Genomic DNA, 23,985 nt, shown 5'->3' with positions numbered 1-23,985 from the left:
ACCATACATCACTAAAAGGTGGAGCGGAAGTATTCGGCTGCAAGTAGGTGTGAATGTTCGACCATAATTTGTAAAAAGCGGGTAAGAAAAGGTTTGAATGCCCGACTATATATTAACAAAAGTGGGAGGAGAGGTCTTCGGATGAGAGTGGGTGAGAATTTCCAACCATAATCTATAAAATGCGGTGAAAAAAAAGGTATGAATACCCCATAGAACAGTAAAAGGTGAAGCGGAAGTGTTCGGCTGCAAGAAGGTGTGAATGTCCGACTATATTTGGTGAAAAGCAGGTGAAGCAAGGTCTGAATGCCCAACCTTACATCATCAAAAGCGAGATCAGAGGTGTTTGGCTGCAAGAAGGCCATAGTTTGCCAAAAGCGGGTAAGGTGCGAATGACCGATTATACACCATCAACAAAAGTGGGGGCGGAGGTGTTCAGCTGCAAGAAGGTCTGAATGTCCAACAATAATTGCTAGAAAACATGAAAGAGAATTTTTGAATATCAAACCGCACATGATCATAAGCGGCAGAGGAGGTGTGCAGCTGCAAGAAGGTGTGAGTGTCCAACCATAATTACTGAAAAATGGGTAAGAAAAGGTTTGAATGCCCAACCATGCATCATCAAAAGCAGGAGTGGATGTGTTCGGCTACAAGAAGGTTTGAATGTCCAACCATAGTTTGTAAAAAGCGGGTTAGAAAAGGTTCGAATGCCCGAACATACACCATCAAAAGCAGAAGCGGAGGTGTTCAGCTGAAAGAAGGTCTGAATGTCCATCAGTAATTGCTAGAAAACATGAAAGAAAATTTTCGAATATCAAACCACACATGATCATAAGTGGGAGAGGAGGTGTTCAGCTGCAAGAAGGTGTAAATGTCCACCCATAATTACTGAAAAATGGGTAAGAAAAGGTGCAAGTGCCAACCATACATCACTAAAAGGTGAAGCGGAAGTATTCGGCTGCAAGTAGGTGCGAATGCTTGACAATGTATGATCAAAAGAGGGAGCGGAGGTTTTCGGCTGCAAGGTCTGAATGTCCAACCATAATTTGTAAAAACCGGGGAAGAAAAGGCTCTAAAGCCCGACTATACACCATCAAAAGCGGGAGTGGAGGTGTTCGGCTGCAAGTAGGTGTGAATGTTCGACCAAAATTTGTAAAAAGCGGGTAAGAAAAGGTTCGAATTCCCGACTATATATTAACCAAAGCAGGAGGAGAGGTCTTCGAATAAGAGTGGGTGAGAATTTCCAACCATAATCTATAAAATGCGGTGAAAAAAAGGTGTGAATACCCCATAGAACACTAAAAGGTGGAGCAGAAGTGTTCGGCTGCAAGAAGGTGTGACTGTTCGACTATATTTGGTGAAAAGCAGGTGAAGCAAGGTCTGAATGCCCAACCTTACATCATCAAAAACGAGATCAGAGGTGTTTGGCTGCAAGAAGGCCATAGTTTGCCAAAAGCGGGTAAGCTGCGAATGACCGACTAAATATCAACAAAAGTGGGGGCGGAGGTCTTCGGATGCAAGTGGGTGTGAATATCCCACCATACAAGTATGGTGGAGAGGAAGCTGTGAATGGCCGACCATAGTAAAAAGCGGGTGAGAAAAGGTGCGAATGTCCAATCATACATGATCGAAACAGGGAGCGGAGGTGTTTGGCTGCGACAAGGTGTGTATGTCCACCCATAATTAATGAAAAGCGGGCAACAAGTAGGTTTGAATACCCATCATCAAAAGCAGGAGTGGATGTGTTCGGCTACAAGAAGGTTTGAATGTCTGACCATAGTTTGTAAAAAGCGGGTAAGAAAAGGTTCGAGTGCCCGAACATACACCATCAAAAGAGGGAGCGGAGGTGTTCCGCTGTAAGACGGTGTGAATGTCCAACAATAGTTGGTAAAAAGCGGGTAAGAAAAGGTTAGAATACCCGACTGTACACAATCAATAGCGGGAGCGGAGTTGTTCGGCTACAAGAAGGTGTGAAAGTCCGACCATGGTTTGTAAAAAGCGGGTAAGAAAAGGTGCGAATGCCCGACAATGTATGATCAAAAGAGGGAGTGGAGGTTTTCGGCTGCAAGAAGGTCTGAATGTCCAACCATAATTTGTAAAAACCGGGGAAGAAAAGGCTCGAAAGCCCGACTATACACCATCAAAAGTGGGAGCGGAGGTGTTCAGCTTCAAGACGGTCTGAATGTCCATCAATAATTGCTAGAAAACATGAAAGAAAATTTTCGAATATCAAACTGCACATGATCATAAGCAGGAGAGGAGGTGTTCAGCTGCAAGAAGGTGTGAATGTCTACCCATAATTACTGAAAAATGGGTAAGAAAAGGTGCGAATGCCTAACCATACATCATCAAAAGAGGGAGCGGAGGTGTTCCGCTGTAAGACGGTGTGAATGTCCGACCATAGATGGTAAAAAGCGGGTAAGAAAAGGTTAAATTACCCGACTGTACACAATCAAAAGAGGGAGCGGAGTTGTTCAGCTAAGAGAAGGTGTGAAAGTCCGACCTTGGTTTGTAAAAAGCGGGTAAGAAAAGGTTCGTATGCCTGAATATACACCATCAAAAGCGGAAGCGGAGGTGTTCGGCTGCAAGATATTGTGAACGTCCGACCAAAGTTTGTAAAAAGCAGTTAAGAAAAGGTTTGAATATCTAACCAAACATAAGAATGAGTCTTTTCCGCTGTAGAATGCCCGACTATAGACCATCAAATGCGGGAGCGGAGGTGTTCGGCTCTGAGTAGGTGTGAATGTCCGACCATAATTGCTGAAGAATGTGTTAGAAAAGGTAAGAATGCTGGACCATACATCATCAAAAGCGGTAGAGGTGGTGTTGGGCTGCAAAAAGGTGTGACTGTTCGACTAAAGTTTGTAAAAAGTGGGTAAGACAAGGTGCGAATGCCTGACAATGTATGATCAAAAGCGGGAACGGAGGTGTTCAGCTGCAAGAAGGTCTACATGTCCATCAATAATTGCTAGAAAACATGAAAGAAACTTTTCGAAAATCAAACCGCACATGATCATAAGTGGGATAGGAGGTGTTCAGCTAAAAGGTGTGAATGTCCACCCATAATTCCTGAAAAATGGGCAAAAAAAAGGTGTGAATGCCCAACCATACATCATCAAAAGCAGGAGTGGAAGTGTTCGGCTACAAGAAGGTGTGAACGTCCAACCAAAATATGTAAAAAGAAGTTAAGAAAAGGTTCGAATATCCAACCAAACATAATCAAAAGCGGGAGCAGAGCTGTTCGACTGCAAGTAGGTGTGAATGTCAGATCATAATTTGCAAAAAGCTGATGAGAAAGGGTGAGAATGCCCGACTATACATCATCAAATGCCGGAGCGGAGTTGTTCGGCTGTGAGTAGGTGTGAATCTCCGACCATAATTGCTGAAAAGTGTGTTAGAAAAGGTAAAAATGCCGGTCCATACATCATCAAAAGCGAGAGAGGTTGTGTTCGGCTGCAAGTAGGTGTGAATGTCCAGCCATAATTACTCACAAACGGGTAAGAAAAGGTAGTATTGCCAGACCATATATGATCAAAACAGGGAGCGGAGGTGGTTCAGCTGCAAGAAGGTTTGAATGTCAAACTAAAGTTCAAATATATTAACAAAAGCGGGAGGAGAGGTCTTTGGATGAAAGTGGTTGAAAATTTCAAACCATAATGTATAAAATGCGGTGAAAAAAAAGGTGTGATAGAACACTAAAAGGTGGAGCGGAAGTGTTCGGCTGCAAGAAGGTGTGAATGTCCGACTATATTTGGTGAAAAGCAGGTGAAGCAAGGTCTGAATGCCCAACCTTACATCATCAAAAGCAATATCAGAGTTGTTTGGCTGCAAGAAGGCCATAGTTTGCCAAAAGCGGGTAAGGTGCGAATGTCCGACTAAATATCAACAAAATTTGGGGCGGAGGTTTTCGGATGCAAGTGGGTGTGAATATCCCACCATACAAGTATGGTGGAGAGGAAGCTGTGAATAGCCGACCATAGTTTGGAAAAAGCGGGTAAGAAAAGGTTTGAATGCCCGAACATACACCATCAAAAGAGGGAGCGGAGGTGTTCCGCTGTACGAAGGTGTGAATGTCCGACCATACTTGGTAAAAAGCGGGTAAGAAAAGGTTAAAATACCCGACTGTACACAATCAATAGCGGGAGCGGATGTGTTCGGCTACAAGAAGGTGTGACAGTCCGACCATGGTTTGTAAAAAGCGGGTAAGAAAAGGTGCGAATGTCCGACAATGTATGATCAAAAGAGAGAGCGGAGGTTTGCGGATACACGAAGGTTTGAATGTCCTACCATAGTTTTTAAATAGCGGGTAAGAAAAGGTTCGAATGCCCGACTATACACCATAAAAAGCGTGAGCGGAGGTGTTCCGCTGTAAGACGGTGTGAATGTCCGACCATAGTTGGTAAAAAGCTGGTAAGAAAAGGTTAAAATACCCGACTGTACAAAATCAATAGCGGGAGCGGAGTTGTTCGGCTACAAGACGGTGTGAAAGTACGACCATGGTTTGTAAAAAGCAGTTAAGAAAAGGTTCGAATATCCAACCAAACATAATCAAAAGCGGGAGCAGAGCTGTTCGACTGCAAGTAGGTGTGAATGTCCAGCCATAATTATTCACAAACGGGGGAAGAAAAGGTAGTATTGCCAGACCATACATGATCAAAACAGGGAGCGGAGGTTCAGCTGCAAGGTGTGAATGTCTGACTATAGTTTGTAAAAAGCGGGTAAGACAAGGTGCGAATGCCCGACAATGTATGATCAAAAGAGAGAGCGGAGGTGTTCGGCTGCAAAGTCTGAATGTCCAACCATAATTTGTAAAAACCGGGTAAGAAAAGGCTCGAAAGCCCGACTATACATCATCAAAAGCGGGAGCGGAGGTGTTCAGCTGCAAGAAGGTGTGAATGTTCGACTAAAGTTTATAAAAAGCTGGTAAGACAAGGAGCGATGTCCCGACATTGTATGATCAAAAGCGGGAGCGGATGTGTCCAGCTGTGAGTAGGTGTGAATGTACGACCATAATTGCTGAAAAATGTGTTAGAAAAGGTAAGAATACTGGACCATACATCATCAAAAGCGGGAGAGGTGGTGTTCGGCTGCAAGAAGGTGTGAAAATCCAACAATGGTTTGTAAAAAGCGGGTAAGAAAAGGTTAAAATACCCGACTGTACACAATCAATAGCGGGAGCGGATGTGTTCGGATACAAGAAGATGTGAAAGTCCGACCATGGTTTGTAAAAAGCGGGTAAGAAAAGGTGCGAATGTCCGACAATGTATGATCAAAAGAGAGAGCGGAGGTTTTCGGATACAAGAAGGTTTGAATGTCCCACCATAGTTTGTAAAAAGCGGGTAAGAAAAGGTTCGAATGCCCGACTATACACCATCAAAAGCTGGAGCAGAGGTGTTCCGCTGTAAGACGGTGTGAATGTCCGACCATAGCTGGTAAAAAGCGGGTAAGAAAAGGTTAAAATACCCGACTGTACACAATCAATAGCGGGAGCGGAGTTGTTCGGCTACAAGAAGGTGTGAAAGTCCGACCATGGTTTGTAAAAACCGGGAAGAAAAGGCTCGAAAGCCCGACTATACACCATCAAAAAGAAGGTTTGAATGTCCATCAATAATTGCTTTAAAACAAGAAAGTAAATTTTCGAATATCAAACCGCACATGATCATAAGCGGGAGAGGAGGTGTTCGGCTGCAAGAAGGTGTGAATGTCCACCCATAATTCATGAAAAATGGGTAAAAAAAAAGGTGCGAATGCCTAACAATACATTATCAAAAGCAGGTGTGAATGTCAGATCATAATTTGTAAAAAGCTGATGAGAAAGGGTGAGAATGTCCGACTATACACCATCAAATGCGGGAGCGGAGGTGTTCGGCTCTGAGTAGGTGTGAATGTCCGACCATAATTGCTGAAGAATGTGTTAGAAAAGGTAAGAATGCTGGACCATACATCATCAAAAGCGGGAGAGGTGGTGTTCAGCTGCAAAAAGGTGTGACTGTTCGACTAAAGTTTGTAAAAAGTGGGTAAGACAAGGTGCGAATGCCTGACAATGTATGATCAAAAGCGGGAGCGGAGGTGTTCAGCTGCAAGAAGGTCTACATGTCCATCAATAATTGCTAGAAAATATGAAAGAAACTTTTCGAAAATCAAACCGCACATGATCATAAGTGGGATAGGAGGTGTTCAGCTAAAAGGTGTGACTGTCCACCCATAATTCCTGAAAAATGGGCAAAAAAAGGTGCGAATGCCCAACCATACATCATCAAAAGCAGGAGTGGAAGTGTTCGGCTACAAGAAGGTGTGAACGTCCAACCAAAATATGTAAAAAGAAGTTAAGAAAAGGTTCGAATATCCAACCAAACATAATCAAAAGCGGGAGCGGAGTTGTTCGGCTACAAGAAGGTGTGAAAGTACGACCATGGTTTGTAAAAAGCAGTTAAGAAAAGGTTCGAATATCCAACCAAACATAATCAAAAGCGGGAGCAGAGCTGTTCGACTGCAAGTAGGTGTGAATGTCCAGCCATAATTACTCACAAACGGGGGAAGAAAAGGTAGTATTGCCAGACCATACATGATCAAAACAGGGAGCGGAGGTTCAGCTGCAAGGTGTGAATGTCTGACTATAGTTTGTAAAAAGCGGGTAAGACAAGGTGCGAATGCCCGACAATGTATGATCAAAAGAGAGAGCGGAGGTGTTCGGCTGCAAGGTCTGAATGTCCAACCATAATTTGTAAAAACCGGGTAAGAAAAGGCTCGAAAGCCCGACTATACATCATCAAAAGCGGGAGCGGAGGTGTTCAGCTGCAAGAAGGTGTGAATGTTCGACTAAAGTTTGTAAAAAGCTGGTAAGACAAGGAGCGATGTCCCGACATTGTATGATCAAAAGCGGGAGCGGAGGTGTCCAGCTGTGAGTAGGTGTGAATGTCCGACCATAATTGCTGAAAAATGTGTTAGAAAAGGTAAGAATACTGGACCATACATCATCAAAAGCGGGAGAGGTGGTGTTCGGCTGCAAGAAGGTGTGAAAGTCCAACAATGGTTTGTAAAAAGCGGGTAATAAAAGGTTCGAATGCCCGAATATACATCATCAAAAGCGGAAGCGGAGGTGTTCGGATGCAAGAAGGTGTGAACGTCCGACCAAAGTTTGTAAAAAGCAGTGAAAAGCGAGAAAAAGCTTTTCGTGAGATTTGCATGATTTGGGATTTTGCTTATAAAATGCATTACTTCACTCAAACTATGTTAAAACTGATTTGTCCTTCATATTTACCATGTCTAGAAAGATTTAAACAAAAAACAACGTTGTACTTTGCAGTAAAAGAAAGAGCAAATCTAAAGTTTCAGGAATCCGAGTATAAGCCTGCTTTCATGAGTTCTGCACGATTTCGGATTTTGCTATAAAATGAATTGCTTTGCTCAAACCAAGTTAAAATTGCTTTGTCCTTCCATATTCATCAATGTCTAGATCGACTTCAACAAAGAAAAACATTGGACTTTGCAGAAGATAAAAGCCGTTTTAACATAGTTTGAGTGAAGGAATTGATTTTATAGATAAAATCCCAAATCATGCAGAACTCCTCAAAAGGGGCGTATGGCTTAATCACAAGTGTGGCTCTTTCTCATTCAGGGTAGTATGAGGAAGTTTATGCTTGAAATATATGTAGAAATGGGTACATATGAAGGACAAAGCAGTGTTAACTTAGTTTGAGTGAAGGAATTCATTTTATACATAAAATCCAAAATCATGCAGAACGTATGAAAAGAAGCTTATTCTCGGATTCCTGATCCTTCAGTTTTGCTCTTTCTTCTACTGCAAAATACAATGTTGTTCTTTGTTGAAGTCGATCTAGACATTGATAAATATGAAGGAAAAAGCAGTTTTAACTTGGTTTGAGTGAATGAATTCATTTTATACATAAAATCCGAAATCGTGCAGAACTCATGAAAATAAGCTTATTCTCGGATTCCTAAAACTTTTGATTTGCTCTTTCTTTTATTGCAAAGTACAACGTTGTTTTTTTGTTTAAATCTATCGAGACATTGATAAATATGAAGGTAAAAGCCGTTTTAACATAGTTTGAGTGAAGGAATTAATTTTATAGATAAAATCCCAAACCATGCAGAACTCCTCAAAAGGGGCGTATGGCTTAATCACAAGTGTGGCTCTTTCTCATTCAGGGTAGTATGAGGAAGTTTATGCTTGAAATATATGTAGAAATGGGTACATATGAAGGACAAAGCAGTGTTAACTTAGTTTGCGTGAAGGAATTCATTTTATACATAAAATCCGAAATCGTGCAGAACTCATGAAAATAAGCTTATTCTCGGATTCCTAAAACTTTTGATTTGCACTTTCTTTTACTGCAAAGTACAAAGTGTTTTTTGTTGAAATCTATCTAGACATTGATAAATACCAGTCGAAACTCTGCTGCCGCTTTTGATAATTTATGGTTGGGCATTCTTACCTTTTCTTACCCGCTTTTTACAAATTATGATCTTACATTCACACCTACTTGCAGTCGAACACCTTCTCATCCACTTATGATCATGTGCGGTTGGGCTTTCGCACCTTTTCTTACCCATTTTTCAGTAATTATGGGTGGACATTCAGACCTTCTTGCAGCCGAAAACCTCCACTCCTCTTTTGATTATACATTGTCGGGAATTCACACCTTGTCTTACCCGCTTTTTACAAACTTTAGTCAGACATTCACACCTTGCAGCTGAACCACCTCCATTCCCTGTTTTGATCATGTGTGGTCTGGAAATACTACCTTTTCTTCCCCCGTTTGTGAGTGATTATGGCTGGACATTCACACCTACTTGCAGCCGAAAAACCACCTCTCCCGCTTTTGATGATGTATTGTCCGGCATTCTAGTCTTTTCTATCACATTTTTCAGCAATTATGATCTGACATTCACACCTACTTGCAGTCGAACAGCTCTGCTCCCGCTTTTGATTATGTTCGGTTGGATATTCAAACCTTTTCATAACTGCTTTTTACAAACTTTTGTCGGACGTTCACACCTTCTTGCAGCCGAACACCTCCGCTTCCGCTTTTGATGGTATATATTCGGGTATTCGAACCTTCTCTTACCCGCTTTTTACAAACCATGGTCGGACTTTCATACCTTCTTGTTGCTGAACAACTCCACTCCTGCTTTTGAAGATTTATGGTTGGACATTCGCATCTTTTCCTACCCATTTTTCAGTAATTATGGGTGGATATTCACACCTTCTTGCAGCTGAACACCTCCTCTCCCGCTAATAATCATGTAAGGTTTGATATTCGAAAATTTTCTTTCATGTTTTAAAGCAATTATTGATGGACATTCACACCTACTTGCAGCCGAACACCACCTCTCCCGCTTTTGATGATGTATGGACCGGCATTCTTACCTTTTCTAACACATTTTTCAGCAATTATGGTTGGAGAATCACACCTACTCACAGCCGAACAACTCCGCTACCGCATTTGATGGTGTATAGTCGGGATTTCTCACCCTTTCTCATCAGCTTTTTGCAAATTATTCTCTGACATTCACACCTACTTGCAGTCGAACAGCTCTGCTCCCGCTTTTGATTGTGTTTGGTTAGATATTCGAACCTTTTCTTAACTGCTTTTTCACAAACTTTGGTCGGACGTTCACACCTTCTTGCAGCCGAACACCTACGCTTCCGGTTTTGATAGTGTATATTCGGGCATACGAACCTTTTCTTACCCGCTTTTTACAAACCATGGTCGGACTTTCACACCTTCTCTTAGCTGAACAACTCCGCTCCCTCTTTTGATTGTGTACAGTCGGGTATTTTAACCTTTTCTTACCCGGTTTTTACCAACTATGATCGGACATTCACACCGTCTTACAGCGGAACACCTCCGCTACCTCTTTTGATGGTGTATGTTCGGGCATTGGAACCTTTTCTTACCCGCTTTTTAAAACCAGGGTCGGACTTTCACACCTTTTAGTAGCCGAACAACTCCGCTCCCGCTATTGATTGTGTACAGTCGGGTATTTTAACCTTTTCTTACCCGCTTTTTACCAACTATGGTCGGACATTCACACCTTCTTACAGCGGAACACCTCCGCTCCCTCTTTTGATGGTGTATGTTTGGGCATTCGAACCTTTTCTTACCCGCTTTATACAAACTATGGTCGGACATTCAAACCTTCTTGTAGCCGAACACATCCACTCGTGCATTTGATGATGTATGGTTGGGAATTCGCACCTTTTCTTACCCATTTTTCAGTAATTATGGGTGGACATTCACACCTTCTTGCAGCTGAACACCTCCTCTCCCGCTTATTATCATGTGCGGTTTAATATTCGAAAATTCTCTTTCATGTTTTCTAGCAATTATTGATGGACATTCAGACCTTCTTGCAGCTGAACACCTCCGCTCCAGCTTTTGATGGTGTATAGTCGGGCTTTCGAGCCTTTTCTTCCCCGGTTTTTACAAATTATGGTTGGACATTCAGACCTTCTTTCAGCCGAAAACCTCCGCTCCCTCTTTTGATCATACATTGTCGGGCATTCGCACCTTTTCTTACCCGCTTTTTACAAACTTTAGTCGGACATTAACACCTTCTTGCAGCTTAACCACCTCCGCTCCCTGTTTTGATGATGTATGGTCTGGCAATACTACCTTTTCTTACCCATTTGTGAGTAATTATGGCTGGACATTCACACCTACTTGCAGCCGAACACCACCTCTCCCGCTTTTGATGATGTATGGACCGGCATTCTTACCTTTTCTAACACATTTTTCAGCAATTATGGTTGGAGATTCACACCTACTCACAGCCGAACACCTCCGCTCCCGCATTTGATGGTGTATATTCGGGCATACGAACCTGTTCTTACCCGCGTTTTACAAACCATGGTCGGACTTTCACACCTTCTTGTAGCTGAACAACTCCGCTCCCTCTTTTGATTGTGTACAGTCGGGCATACAAACCTGTTCTTACCCGCTTTTTACAAACTATGGTCGGACATTCAAACCTTCTTGTAGCCGAACACATCCACTCCTGCTTTTGATGATGTATGGTTGGGCATTCGCACCTTTTCTTACCCATTTTTCAGTAATTATGGGTGGATATTCACACCTTCTTGCAACGGAACACCTCCTCTCCCGCTTACGATTATGTGCGGTTTGATATTCGAAAATTTTCTTTCATGTTTTATAGCAATTATTGATAGACATTCATACCTTCTTGAAGCCGAACACATCCACTCCTGCTTTTGATGATGTATGGTTGGGCATTCGAACCTACTTGTTGCCCGTTTTTCATTAATTATGGGTAGACATTCACACCTTGTCGCAGCCAAACACCTCCGCTCCCTGTTATGATCATGTATGTTTTGACATTCGCACCTTTTCTCACCTGCTTTTTACTATTGTCGGCCAATCACAGCTTCCTCTCCACCATACTTGTATGGTAGGAAATTCTCACCCACTCTCATCCGAAGACCTCTCCTCCCGCTTTTGTTAATATTTAGTCGGGCATTCGAACCTTTTCTTACCCACTTTTTACAAATTTTGGTCGAACATTCACACCTACTTGACGCTGAATACTTCCGCTCCACCTTTTAGTGATGTATGGTTGGCATTTGCACCTTTTGTTACCCTCTTTTTATACTGATTGCTGAAGATTAAGTTGTTCTTTCTCAAACTACAATTTTTTTTAATTGTTGAAACTTGATTTGAAGTGGATAAATAAGGAGGACAAACAGTTTTAAGTCACGCTGATAGAAGAAATTAATTTTATAGCAAAATCTGTATTTCGTCATATGTCGAGAGATGCTTATTGCTGAAGAAGTTCTTTCTCATTCTACAAAGTACAACGTTGTTTATCGTTGAAACTTGATTAGACATGAATAAATATGAAGGACAAAGCAGTCTTAACTTGGTTTGAGTTAATTAATTCGTTTTATAGGAGAATCCGAATTTGTGCTTATTTTCGGATTCCTGAAGAATGAGTCTGGTTCTTTCTCATAATACAAAGTTTGTTGTTTATTGTTGAAACTTCATCAGAAGTGAAGAAATAAATGAATGCCTATCAACAAATGTGGGATCTAAACTCTACTGCTTCCTCTAAAATAATTTCTTTTCTCAATTCAGAAATGTGTGTGTGTAAGTCACAACACCCGTGACACCAAAACGGCTTTCTTTTCTCTCTTTTCTCTACACTCTGCACTATGAGCACACACACCAAATCAGAAAGGCTTTTTTCTCTCTTTTCTACATTATGGACTGTGGGGACACAAAACCGCTCTCTCTTTTTTTTTTTGATTGTGTGCCAGGGCGTTGTCTCGCGTATTAGATTATGCTTAAGATACGCATGGGTTTATCAGTCACATCAGAATCCATACATACTGATCCTCCCGTAATAAAATGGTCGGATCTTATCAAACACACTTTGTTTCTTGTGACAATCAAGTCAGCGAAACAGCGTATACACGTCAAGACACTGAATCAAGTTTGCCACAAGCACTCATAAGTTTGGCAGTATTGCTCTGCCGTCAGCAATCATACACCCATTTTATTTTCGTGAGACGTGCAGGCACCTGTTCATCTACTGTTCTATCACTATGAATTAGTTTATCTATTATCAATAAGGATACTTCTACAACTACTATCAAAGTATGTCCAGACTTCTTATGTTGTCAGTTGCTATATATGAATAAGTGGGTAGCTACTGACAAGCATTAAGCATGTCACACAGCCCAAACATATAACATTTCAGGACACACCACACAGTTAACAACCACAGTGAAGTGTCAAAGCCCAAACATTCAACAGGACACTTACAAAACACATTCAAATCAAACAGTCAGACAACATACAAGAACATATACCCCAGCCGGCATTGCTCCCTGCCTATTTTCCTACAGCTCACTATGTGTGCGCACACCTTTATTCACAAACTCTTCAACTTATACTCTTTTACCGAAGCTGCTACAGCTCGATTGGCCGAATACCCTTAGATCCTATTTCGGTGAATTTGACATCTGCCTTACATGTAACAGATTAGCGGTTTAGCAGTTTTAATTTAGTTTGAGTGAAGGAATTCATTTTATAGCAAAATCCGAAATCGTGAAGCACTCATGAAAGTAAGCTTATTCTCGGATTCCTGAAACTTTAGATTTGCTCTTTCTTTTACTGCAAAGTACAACGTTGTTTTTTTTGTTTAAATCTTTCTAGACATGGTAAATATGAACGACAAAGCAGTTTTAACATAGTTTGAGTGAAGGAATTCATTTTATAGATAAAATCCCAAGAGTCTGCAGAGAAAAGAGAGTGAATGCGAAGTAGACTTTAACACGGCTATGGGAGCGAGCCGAGTGTCGGCTAACCGGGAGAATTGCTTGAAAGAAACGCGACACTGAATGAGCGGTCAGAACAAAGCCTCAATACGGGATTCTCGTGGTGTTTTTGTTGCTGCCTTGTCTTTTGCATAGAGTAAAAGACAAGGCAGCCATCGAAGAGGGCCCGATTGTTCCTACTTGGTCAGCCGAGGAGCAAGGGGGGGGGGGGGGGGGGGGGGAGCAAAGCTCACCACGCCTGATGCCCTGCTCCCGCAGTGACGGATAATCGTACTCTGGTTTCTCTTCATAACATACAAGTCTTTCGCCTTTTACTAAAGACTTCCGTGTAGAGCAGCACTAATGAGTTGTTTCTATTATTGGCAGGCTTTACCTTTGCGGGTGAAGCCCTTTCTGTCTGTGCAAAAGAAATCTTGCTACTTTGCAGAGTGACTTCTCTGAGTAGAGTCGCCTTACTTGTTGCGACTGTGCCGATGTTCGAAGCTGGAGTGCAAAGTTGTTGCTTGAATGGTGCTTGCTGGAGCATGCGGGAGTGCAAAGTTATACCATTTAAAAGGGCTGAAGAGTGCTCAGTGCAGCGGGTGGGCGGAGGTGCAACGTGCAACTCTGGCCACCTATGGCCATAAAAAGAACACTGCTACAAGTGCGCATTGTGCCAGCAAGGGCCCTCGGACCTGAAACAGTGGACAGTTATCGCTTCTCGGCCTTTTGGCTAAGATCAAGTGTAGTATCTGTTCTTATCAGTTTAATATTTCCTCTATACGAGGACAACATATTAAATGGATTTTTAAGAATAGGAGTTGAAAAAGAAGCTTGCTCCGTTCACTCCAAGCCTCGACCCGGTACTGCAGTGCCGCTGGGAACGGTGCGCTCTCCTCTGCTCTTGTGAAAAAGCAAACAGCGGTGCAGGATGGAAGTTTCAGGGAGCCCAAGATGAAACTTTCTTTTAATCTGCTGAGAAGAGAGAGTGAATGCGAAGTGGACTTTAACACGGCTCTGGGAGCGAGCCGAGTGCGGGCTAACCGGGAGAATTGCTTGAAAGAAACGCGACACCGAATGAGTGGTCAGAACAAAGCCTCAATACGGTGTTCCCGTGGTGTTTGTGGCTGCCTTGTCTTTTGCACAGAGTAAAAGACAAGGCAGCCATCGAATAGATTGTTTCTACTTGGTCAGCCGAGGAGCAGGGGGGGGGGGGCAAGCGTCTCAACCAAGCAAAGCTCACCAAGTAGGAACAATCGGGCCCTTTTCGATGGCTGCAACACCTGAAAGAGATATTGATGCGAGACCCGATCAAATGCTTTTTCAAAGTCTAAATTTAAGATGACAAGCCGGGTGTTTCTGTCTCTAGCGTAATCAATGATGTCTCGAATCAGTACGAGGCTGTCGGTGAGTTGTCTCCCTGAGATGGCACAAGCTTGGTCTGGGTGAATTACCTCCTCTAAAACAGAGGACATCCGTGTCGCTAAAACCTTGCTAAAATGTTTACAGTCAAAGTTTAAAAGTGTGATGGGCCTCCAATTCTTTAGGTCAGTCTTATCATTTTTTTTATAAAGTAGAGTCACTATTCCCACTCTAAAACTGTCAGGCAGTCGGTCGAGTTTTTCAAAATCTTTAAAAACATCTAAAATGTCTGATGATAAAAGGTCCCAATAGGTCAGATGGAATTCTGCAGGAAGCCCGTCTAAACCCGGAGCTCAACTTCTCTTAAAACCTGTTAGGCATTTTTTTAACTCTAAAGCAGTAAAATTCTGTGTCAAGTGTGCATTCTCTTTTACGGTTTTGTCAACGAATTTTAAGATTTCTGCCGATGTTTCCAAGTGCACTGGTTTCTCTTTGTACATGTTACTATAAAAGGTATGTACAGTTTCAATCATCTCTTGTGTGGATTTTGTTAAAAACCCATCTTCTCTTTTTAGATTTTGAATACACTCCTTTTTATTTATAACTTTCTTTCTTTTTCACCTTCCTCAATTTCCTGCTCCCTGCTTCTTACAAAAATTCCTTTACTCTTTATTTCTGCTAAAACTGACATTTCCTTTTTGACATCTTTGATTTCTTCTTTAAAGTCTATGCCACACTGATTTAGTTTAAAGTAGCGCTGTAAGCGTTTATGTAGTCCCATCATACATCTATTCTCTTTCCTTTTTTTAAGTTTACCTTGCTGTTTAAAAAAAGTCTGGGTCGTTTCCTTCACCATTTCCCACCATTGTGCATGTGTTTCGTAGAGGTCTTGAAGGGTCTGCCACTCTTTATAACATTCCCTGTACTGACTGACTATGATTTCATCCTCCAACAGGGAACAGTTGAGTTTCCACAGACCACTTCCTACCGTCACACCAGAAGGGGGTGAAAGGGTGCAGGAGAGCATAAGGTGGTCTGAAAAGAAAACAGGGGTTAATCTAACATCAGTGGGTGGGCAATCTCTAGTAAAGAAATAATCAATGCGAGAGGCTCTGGTGCCATCATGACTAAACCAGGTGAAGCCCTCCTCTCTGGGATGCATGGTTTTAAAACAGTCAGTAAGCTTAAAATCCCTGCATATGCCCTGAAGTAAAATCGAAGTCTTATCCACTTTAAAATCTACCCCTGCTCTTTTTCTATCTTTCCTGCTCAAGATACAGTTAAAATCCCCTCCTACAACTAAAGGTACTTGCCCTAGCATGTAAAGCTGTATATCTTCTAAAAGGTCATACCTTTCATTTTTTCCATTGAAACCATAAATATTTAAGAGGTTAAAGTCTTGCCCCATAAAATTCAAGTGTGCTAAAAGTGCCCGTCCGTCTCTCACCACTGTGCTACCTTTCACCAGAACATGCAGATTTTTAATTAGAATGGCCACACCATCATTTTTATTTTGATTTGAGCCACTCCATATCGATAAATGGGGCCACATTTCCTCCCATTGTCTATGGTTTTTTAAAAAAGGTAGTCCACATTCTTGTATTAAAAACACATCTGATTTTATGGAGTCTAAGAAGGATAAAATACTCTGGGCTCTTGTCTTTGATTTCACACTTCTCACATTTAGTGTTGAGAAGGTGAGAACCATTAAAACCATAAAGGAAAGTAGGTATGTCATTTTCGTTTTTCTAAGTTATCAAAACAAATTACACACAGGTTATTTCTTGGGAAACTAGCTCTTCCTTCATTTCTTTAGGTGAAAAGTGAGTAGGGTGATCTATATTTCCTTTTCGGACTCTCGGTGTTGGCCTCTGACGCAATGTTGCATTTAACTTTGAGTCCCTGGGGGTTGATTGCAGAGCTGAAGTTAAAAAGGAGACCTCATTTGGTGAGTCGGAGGGGAAGACTCTAGGTTCTTCCACTGAAGAACTGTCTGAAAGGGACCTAACCCTTCCCCTCTTCTCTGATACCACTGGGGAATCAGAGGCTCAGATGCCGTCCTCTTCGGCTGTTGACCTTCGGGGAGGTGAGTATCTTCACTAGACTCACCTGTCTGCTCTTCCTCCTCATTTAGCGTAGCTCCACCCTCTGCCTGTGAATTCTCACAGACTTCAACACTGAGTGGTGAGGCCTCTACAGGCCCCTCCCCTTTTTGCTCCTCACTTCCAATCCAAGCTTTTGGCGGGAAGTTTGAATTTATTGGGTCAACCTCTTCACTTTGTTTACCAACTGCCACCTTTGGTCCTTCTCTTTGTTGGCTTGACTGTGGCTTTACCGTCTTTAATTTGTTGGCAAAAGATTTAGGGCAATCTCTGAAGAGGTGATTTAATTCTCCACAGAGATTACATTTCCTGCCATTTGGACACTCTCCAAAAGTTTGCCCAATTTCTCTGCTCTTCCCACATAACACCTTGGTACAAGCCTCAACCAGGTGCCCATGCTCACCACACTTGCGGCAGAACTTGGGCTGCCCCTGGTAGTGGATGTAACCTCGGTTTTCAAGGTGGCCAGAGTGTCGCCCAACCGCTGCACTGAGCACTCTTCAGCCCTTTTAAATGGTATAACTTTGCACTCCCGCACGCTCCAGCAAGCACCATTCAAGCAACAACTTTGCACTCCAGCTTCGAACATCGGCACAGTCGCAACAAGTAAGGCGACTCTACTCAGAGAAGTCACTCTGCACAGTAACAAGATTTCTTTTGCACAGACAGAAAGGGCTTCACCCGCAAAGGTAAAGCCTGCCAAAAATAGAAACAACTCATTAGTGCTGCTCTCCACAGAAATCTTTAGTAAAAGGCGAAAGACTTGTACGTTATGAAGAGAAACCAGAGTACGATTATCCGTCACTGCGGGAGCAGGGCATCAGGCTAGTTGGCATAGCCACCTTCCCCATGGTGAGCTTTGCTTGGTTGAGACGCTTGCTCCCCCCCCCCTTGCTCCTCGGCTGATCAACTAGGAACAATCGGGCCCTATTCGATGGCTGCCTTGTCTTTTACTCTGTGCAAAAGACAAGGCAGCAACAAAAACACCACGAGAATCCCGTATTGAGGCTTTGTTCTGATCGCTCATTCGGTGTCGCGTTTCTTTCAAGCAATTCTCCCGGTTAGCCCACACTCGGCTCGCTCCCATAGCCGTGTTAAAGTCTACTTCGCATTCACTCTCTTTTCTCAGCAGACTCTTGGGATTTTATCTATAAAATGAATTCCTTCACTCAAACTATGTGAAAACTGCTTTGTCCTTAATATTTACCATGTCTAGAAAGATTTAAACAAAAAAAACAACGTTGTACTTTGCAGTAAAAGAAAGAGCAAATCTAAAGTTTCAGGAATCCGAGAATAAGCTTACTTTCATGAGTTCTTCACGATTTCGGATTTTGCTATGAAATGAATTCCTTCACTCAAACTAAATTAAAACTGCTAAACCGCTAATCTGTTATATGTAAGGCAGATGTCAAATTCACCGAAATAGGATCAAAGGGTATTCGGCCAATCGAGCTGTAGCAGCTTCGGTAAAAGAGTATAAGTTGAAGAGTTTGTGAATAAAGGTGTGCGCACACATAGTGTGCTGTAAGAAAATAGGCAGGGAGCAATGCCGGCTGGGGTATATGTTCTTGTATGTTGTCTGACTGTTTGATTTGAATGTGTTGTGTAAGTGTCCTGTTGAATGTTACATGTTTGGGCTTTGACACTTCACTGTGGTTGTTAACTGTGTGGTGTGTCCTGAAATGTTATATGTTTGGGCTGTGTGACATGCTTAATGCTTGTCAGTAGCTACCCACTTATTCATATATAGCAACTGACAACATAAGAAGTCCGGACATACTTTGATAGTAGTTGTAGAAGTATCCTTATTGATAATAGATCACTAATTCATAGTGATAGAACAGTAGATGAACAGGTGTTTGCACATGTCTCACGGAAATAAAATGGGTGTATGATTGCTGACGGCAGAGCAATACTGCCAAACTTATGAGTTCTTGTGGCAAACTTGATTCAGTGTCTTGACGTGTATACGCTGTTTCGCTGACTTGATTGTCACAAGAAACAAAGTGTGTTTGATAAGATCCGACCATTTTATTACGGGAGGATCAGTATGTATGGATTCTGATGTGACTGATAAACCCATTCGTATCTTAAGCATAATCTAATACGTGAGACAACGCCCTGGCACACGATAAAAAAAAAAAAAGAGAGAGAGCGGTTTTGTGTCCCCACAGTCCATAATGTAGAAAAGAGAGAAAAAAGCTTTTCTGATTTGGTGTGTGTGCTCATAGTGCAGAGTGTAGAGAAAAGAAAGCCGTTTTGGTGTCACGGGTGTTGTGACTTACACACACACATTTCTGAATTGAGAAAAGAAATTATTTTAGAGGAAGCAGTAGAGTTTAGATCCCACATTTCTTGATAGGCATTCATTTATTTCTTCACTTCTGATGAAGTTTCAACAATAAACAACAAACTTTGTATTATGAGAAAGAACCAGACTCATTCTTCAGGAATCCGAAAATAAGCACGAATTCGGATTCTCCTATAAAACGAATTAATTAGCTCAAACCAAGTTAAGACTGCTTTGTCCTTCATATTTATTCATGTCTAATCAAGTTTCAACGATAAACAACGTTGTACTTTGTAGAATGAGAAAGAACTTCTTCAGCAATAAGCATCTCTCGACATATGACGAAATACAGATTTTGTTTCAATTATCAATAATAATAATTTCAATAATTGTTTCAACAATTAAAAAAAAATTGTAGTTTGAGAAAGAACAACTTAATCTTCAGCAATCAGTATAAAAAGAGTATTCAGCGTCAAGTAGGTCTGAATGTTCGACCAAAATTTGTAAAAAGTGGGTAAGAAAAGGTTCGAATGCCCGACTAAATATTAACAAAAGCGGGAGGAGAGGTCTTCGGATGAGAGTGGGTGAGAATTTCCTACCATACAAGTATGGTGGAGAGGAAGCTGTGATTGGCCGACAATAGTAAAAAGCAGGTGAGAAAAGGTGCGAATGTCAAAACATACATGATCAAAACAGGGAGCGGAGGTGTTTGGCTGCGACAAGGTGTGAATGTCTACCCATAATTAATGAAAAACGGGCAACGAGTAGGTTCGAATGCCCAACCATACATCATCAAAAGCAGGAGTGGATGTGTTCGGCTTCAAGAAGGTATGAATGTCCATCAATAATTGCTATAAAACATGAAAGAAAATTTTCGAATATCAAACCGCACATAATCGTAAGCGGGAGAGGAGGTGTTCCGCTGCAAGAAGGTGTGAATATCTTATCTATATTTCTAAATTGAGAAAGGAAATTATTTTAGAGGAAGCACTAGAGTTTAGATCCCACGTTTGTTGATAGGCATTCATTTATTTCCTCACTTCTGATGAAGTTTCAACAATAAACAACAAACTTTGTATTATGAGAAAGAACCAGACTCATTCTTCAGGAATCCGAAAATAAGCTCTATTTTATGAGTTATGCACGAATTCGGATTCTCCTATAAAAAGAATTCATTAACTCAAACCAAGTTAAGACTGCTTTGTCCTTCATATTTATTCATGTCTAATCAAGTTTCAACGATAAACAACGTTGTACTTTGTAGAATGAGAAAGAACTTCTTCAGCAATAAGCATCTCTCGACATATGACGAAATACAGATTTCGCTATAAAATTAATTCCTTCTATCAGCCTGACTTAAAACTGTTTGTCCTCCTTATTTATCCACTTCAAATCAAGTTTCAACAATTAAAGAAAATTTGTAGTTTGAGAAAGAACAACTTAATCTTCAGCAATCAGTATAAAAAGAGGTGCAAATGCCAACCATACATACCTAAAAGGTGGAGCGGAAGTATTCAGCTGCAAGTAGGAGTGAATGTTCGACCATAATTTGTAAAAAGCGGGTAAGAAAAGGTTCGAATGCCCGACTATATATTAACAAAAGCAGGAGGAGAGGTCTTCGGATGAGAGTGGGTGAGAATTTCCAACCATAATCTATAAAATACGGTGAAAAAAAATATGTGAATGCCTCATAGAACACTAAAAGCGGAAGTGTTCGGCTGCAAGAAGGTGTGAATGTCCGACTATATTTGGTGAAAAGCAGGTGAAGCAAGGTCTGAATGCCCAACCTTACATCATCAAAAGCGAGATCAGAGGTGTTTGGCTGCAAGAAGGCCATAGTTTGCCAAAAGCGGGTAAGGTGCGAATGACCGACTAAATATCAACAAAAGTGGGGGCGGAGGTCTTCGGATGCAGGTGGGTGTGAATATCCCACCATACAAGTATGGTGGAGAGGAAGCTGTGAATGGCCGACCATAGTAAAAGGCGAGTGAGAGAAGGTGCGAATGTCAAACCATACATAATCAAAACAGGGAGCGGAGGTGTTCTGCTGTAAGAAGGTGTGAATGTCCAACCATAGTTTTTAAAAAGCGGGTAAGAAAAGGTTAAAATACCCGACTGTACACAATCAATAGCGGGAGCGGAGTTGTTCGGCTACTAAAAGGTGTGAAAGTCCGACCATGGTTTGTAAAAAGTGGGTAAGAAAAGGTGCGAATGCCCGACAATGTATGATCAAAAGAGGGAGTGGAGGTTCTCGGCTGCAAGAAGGTCTGAATGTCCAACCATAATTTGTAAAAACCGGGGAAGAAAAGGCTCGAAAGCCCGACTATACACCATCAAAAGTGGGAGCGGAGGTGTTCAGCTGCAAGACGGTCTGAATGTCCATCAATAATTGCTAGAAAACATGAAAGAAAATTTTCGAATATCAAACTGCACATGATCATAAGCGGGAGAGGAGGTGTTCAGCTGCAAGAAGGTGTGAATGTCTACCCATAATTACTGAAAAATGGGTAAGAAAAGGTGCGAATGCCTAACCATACATCATCAAAAGAGGGAGCGGAGGTGTTCCGCTGTAAGACGGTGTGAATGTCCGACCATAGATGGTAAAAAGCGGGTAAGAAAAGGTTAAATTACCCGACTGTACACAATCAAAAGAGGGAGCGGAGTTGTTCAGCTAAGAGAAGGTGTGAAAGTCCGACCTTGGTTTGTAAAAAGCGGGTAAGAAAAGGTTCGTATGCCCGAATATACACCATCAAAAGCGGAAGCGGAGGTGTTCGGCTGCAAGATATTGTGAACGTCCGACCAAAGTTTGTAAAAAGCAGTTAAGAAAAGGTTCAAATATCTAACCAAACATAATCAAAAGCGGGAGCAGAGCTGTTCGACTGGAAGTAGGTGTGAATGTCAGATCATAATTTGCAAAAAGCTGATGAGAAAGGGTGAGAATGCCCGACTATACACCATCAAATGCGGTAGCGGAGTTATTTGGCTGTGAGTAGTTGTGAATCTCCAACCATAATTGCTGAAAAATGTGTTAGAAAAGGTAAAAATGCCGGTCCATACATCATCAAAATCGGGAGAGGTGGTGTTCAGCTGCAAGAAGGTGTGAATGTCCACCAATAATACCTGAAAAATGGGTAAAAAAAAGGTGCGAATGCCCAACCATACATCATCAAAAGCGAGAGAGGTTGTGTTCGGCTGCAAGTAGGTGTGACTGTTCGAGTAAAGTTTGTAAAAAGTGGGTAAGACAAGGTGCGAATGCCTGACAATGTATGATCAAAAGCGGGAGCGGAGGTGTTCAGCTGCAAGAAGGTCTACATGTCCATCAATAATTGCTAGAAAACATGAAAGAAACTTTTCGAAAATCAAACCGTACATGATCATAAGTGGGATAGGAGGTGTTCAGCTGCAAGGTGTGAATGTCCACCCATAATTCCTGAAAAATGGGCAAAAAAAAGGTGTGAATGCCCAACCATACATCATCAAAAGCAGGAGTGGAAGTGTTCGGCTACAAGAAGGTGTGAACGTCCAACCAAAGTTTGTAAAAAGCAGTTAAGAAAAGGTTCGAATATCCAACCATACATAATCAAAAGCGGGAGCAGAGCTTTTCGACTGCAAGTAGGTGTGAATGTCAGATCATAATTTGCAAAAAGCTGATGAGAAAGGGTGAGAATGCCCGACTATACATCATCAAATGCGGGAGCGGAGTTGTTCGGCTGTGAGTAGGTGTGAATCTCCGACCATAATTGCTGAAAAATGTGTTAGAAAAGGTAAAAATGCCGGTCCATACATCATCAAAAGCGAGAGAGGTTGTGTTCGGCTGCAAGTAGGTGTGAATGTCCATTAATAATTGCTTTAAAACATGAAAGAAAATTTTCGAATATCAAACCTTACATGATCATTAGCGGGAGAGGAGGTGTTCAGCTGCAAGAAGGTGTGAATGTCCAGCCATAATTACTCACAAACGGGTAAGAAAAGGTAGTATTGCCAGACCATATATGATCAAAACAGGGAGCGGAGGTGGTTCAGCTGCAAGAAGGTTTGAATGTCCGACTAAAGTTCAAATATATTAACAAAAGCGGGAGGAGAGGTCTTCGGATGAGAGTGGTTGAAAATTTCCAACCATAATGTATAAAATGCGGTGAAAAAAAGGTGTGATAGAACACTAAAAGGTGGAGCGGAAGTGTTCGGCTGCAAGAAGGTGTGAATGTCCGACTATATTTGGTGAAAAGCAGGTGAAGCAAGGTCTGAATGCCCAACCTTACATCATCAAAAGCGAGATCAGAGGTGTTTGGCTGCAAGAAGGCCATAGTTTGCCAAAAGCGGGTAAGGTGCGAATGTCCGACTAAATATCAACAAAATTTGGGGCAGAGGTCTTCGGATGCAAGTGGGTGTGAATATCCAACCATACAAGTATGGTGGAGAGGAAGCTGTGAATAGCCGACCATAGTTTGGAAAAAGCGGGTAAGAAAAGGTTTGAATACCCGAACATACACCATCAAAAGAGGGAGCGGAGGTGTTCCGCTGTACGAAGGTGTGAATGTCCGACCATAGTTGGTAAAAAGCGGGTAAGAAAAGGTTAAAATACCCGACTGTACACAATCAATAGCGGGAGCGGATGTGTTCGGCTACAAGAAGGTGTGAAAGTCCAACCATGGTTTGTGAAAAGCGGATAAGAAAAGGTGCGAATGTCCGACAATGTATGATCAAAAGAGAGAGCTGCGGTTTTCGGATACAAGAAGGTTTGAATGTCCCACCATAGTTTGTAAAAAGCGGGTAAGAAAAGGTTCGAATGCCCGAACATACACCATCAAAAGAGGGAGCGGAGGTGTTCCGCTGTAAGAAGGTGTGAATGTCAGACCATAGTTGCTAAAAAGCGGGTAAGAAAAGGTTAAAATACCCGACTGTACACAATCAATAGCGGGAGCGGAGTTGTTCGG

The 23,985-nt window shown here is 41.9% G+C and overlaps 3 non-coding genes across 3 annotated transcripts; 2 read left to right on the top strand and 1 right to left on the bottom strand.

Annotated features, from left to right (window-relative positions):
- Window positions 1–13,588: 13,588 nt before the first annotated feature.
- LOC140274323 (U5 spliceosomal RNA) lies at window positions 13,589–13,702 on the top strand. The gene has a single exon (XR_011908287.1). It is a non-coding gene; the product is annotated as a U5 spliceosomal RNA (small nuclear RNA).
- A 308-nt stretch (window positions 13,703–14,010) lies between these two features.
- Window positions 14,011–14,194, top strand: LOC140274099 (U2 spliceosomal RNA). Its single transcript, XR_011908090.1, has one exon. It is a non-coding gene; the product is annotated as a U2 spliceosomal RNA (small nuclear RNA).
- A 3,245-nt stretch (window positions 14,195–17,439) lies between these two features.
- On the bottom strand, window positions 17,440–17,553 carry LOC140274200 (U5 spliceosomal RNA). The gene has a single exon (XR_011908174.1). It is a non-coding gene; the product is annotated as a U5 spliceosomal RNA (small nuclear RNA).
- Window positions 17,554–23,985: the final 6,432 nt, after the last annotated feature.

The sequence above is a fragment of the Leuresthes tenuis genome, unplaced genomic scaffold (assembly GCF_036924035.1).
Source record: "Leuresthes tenuis unplaced genomic scaffold, fLeuTen1.0.hap1 SCAF_17, whole genome shotgun sequence".
NCBI classification, from domain to species: Eukaryota; Metazoa; Chordata; class Actinopteri; order Atheriniformes; family Atherinopsidae; genus Leuresthes; species Leuresthes tenuis.
Note: the sequence above shows the minus strand (reverse complement) of the source record. Positions and strands in the feature narration are given on the sequence as shown.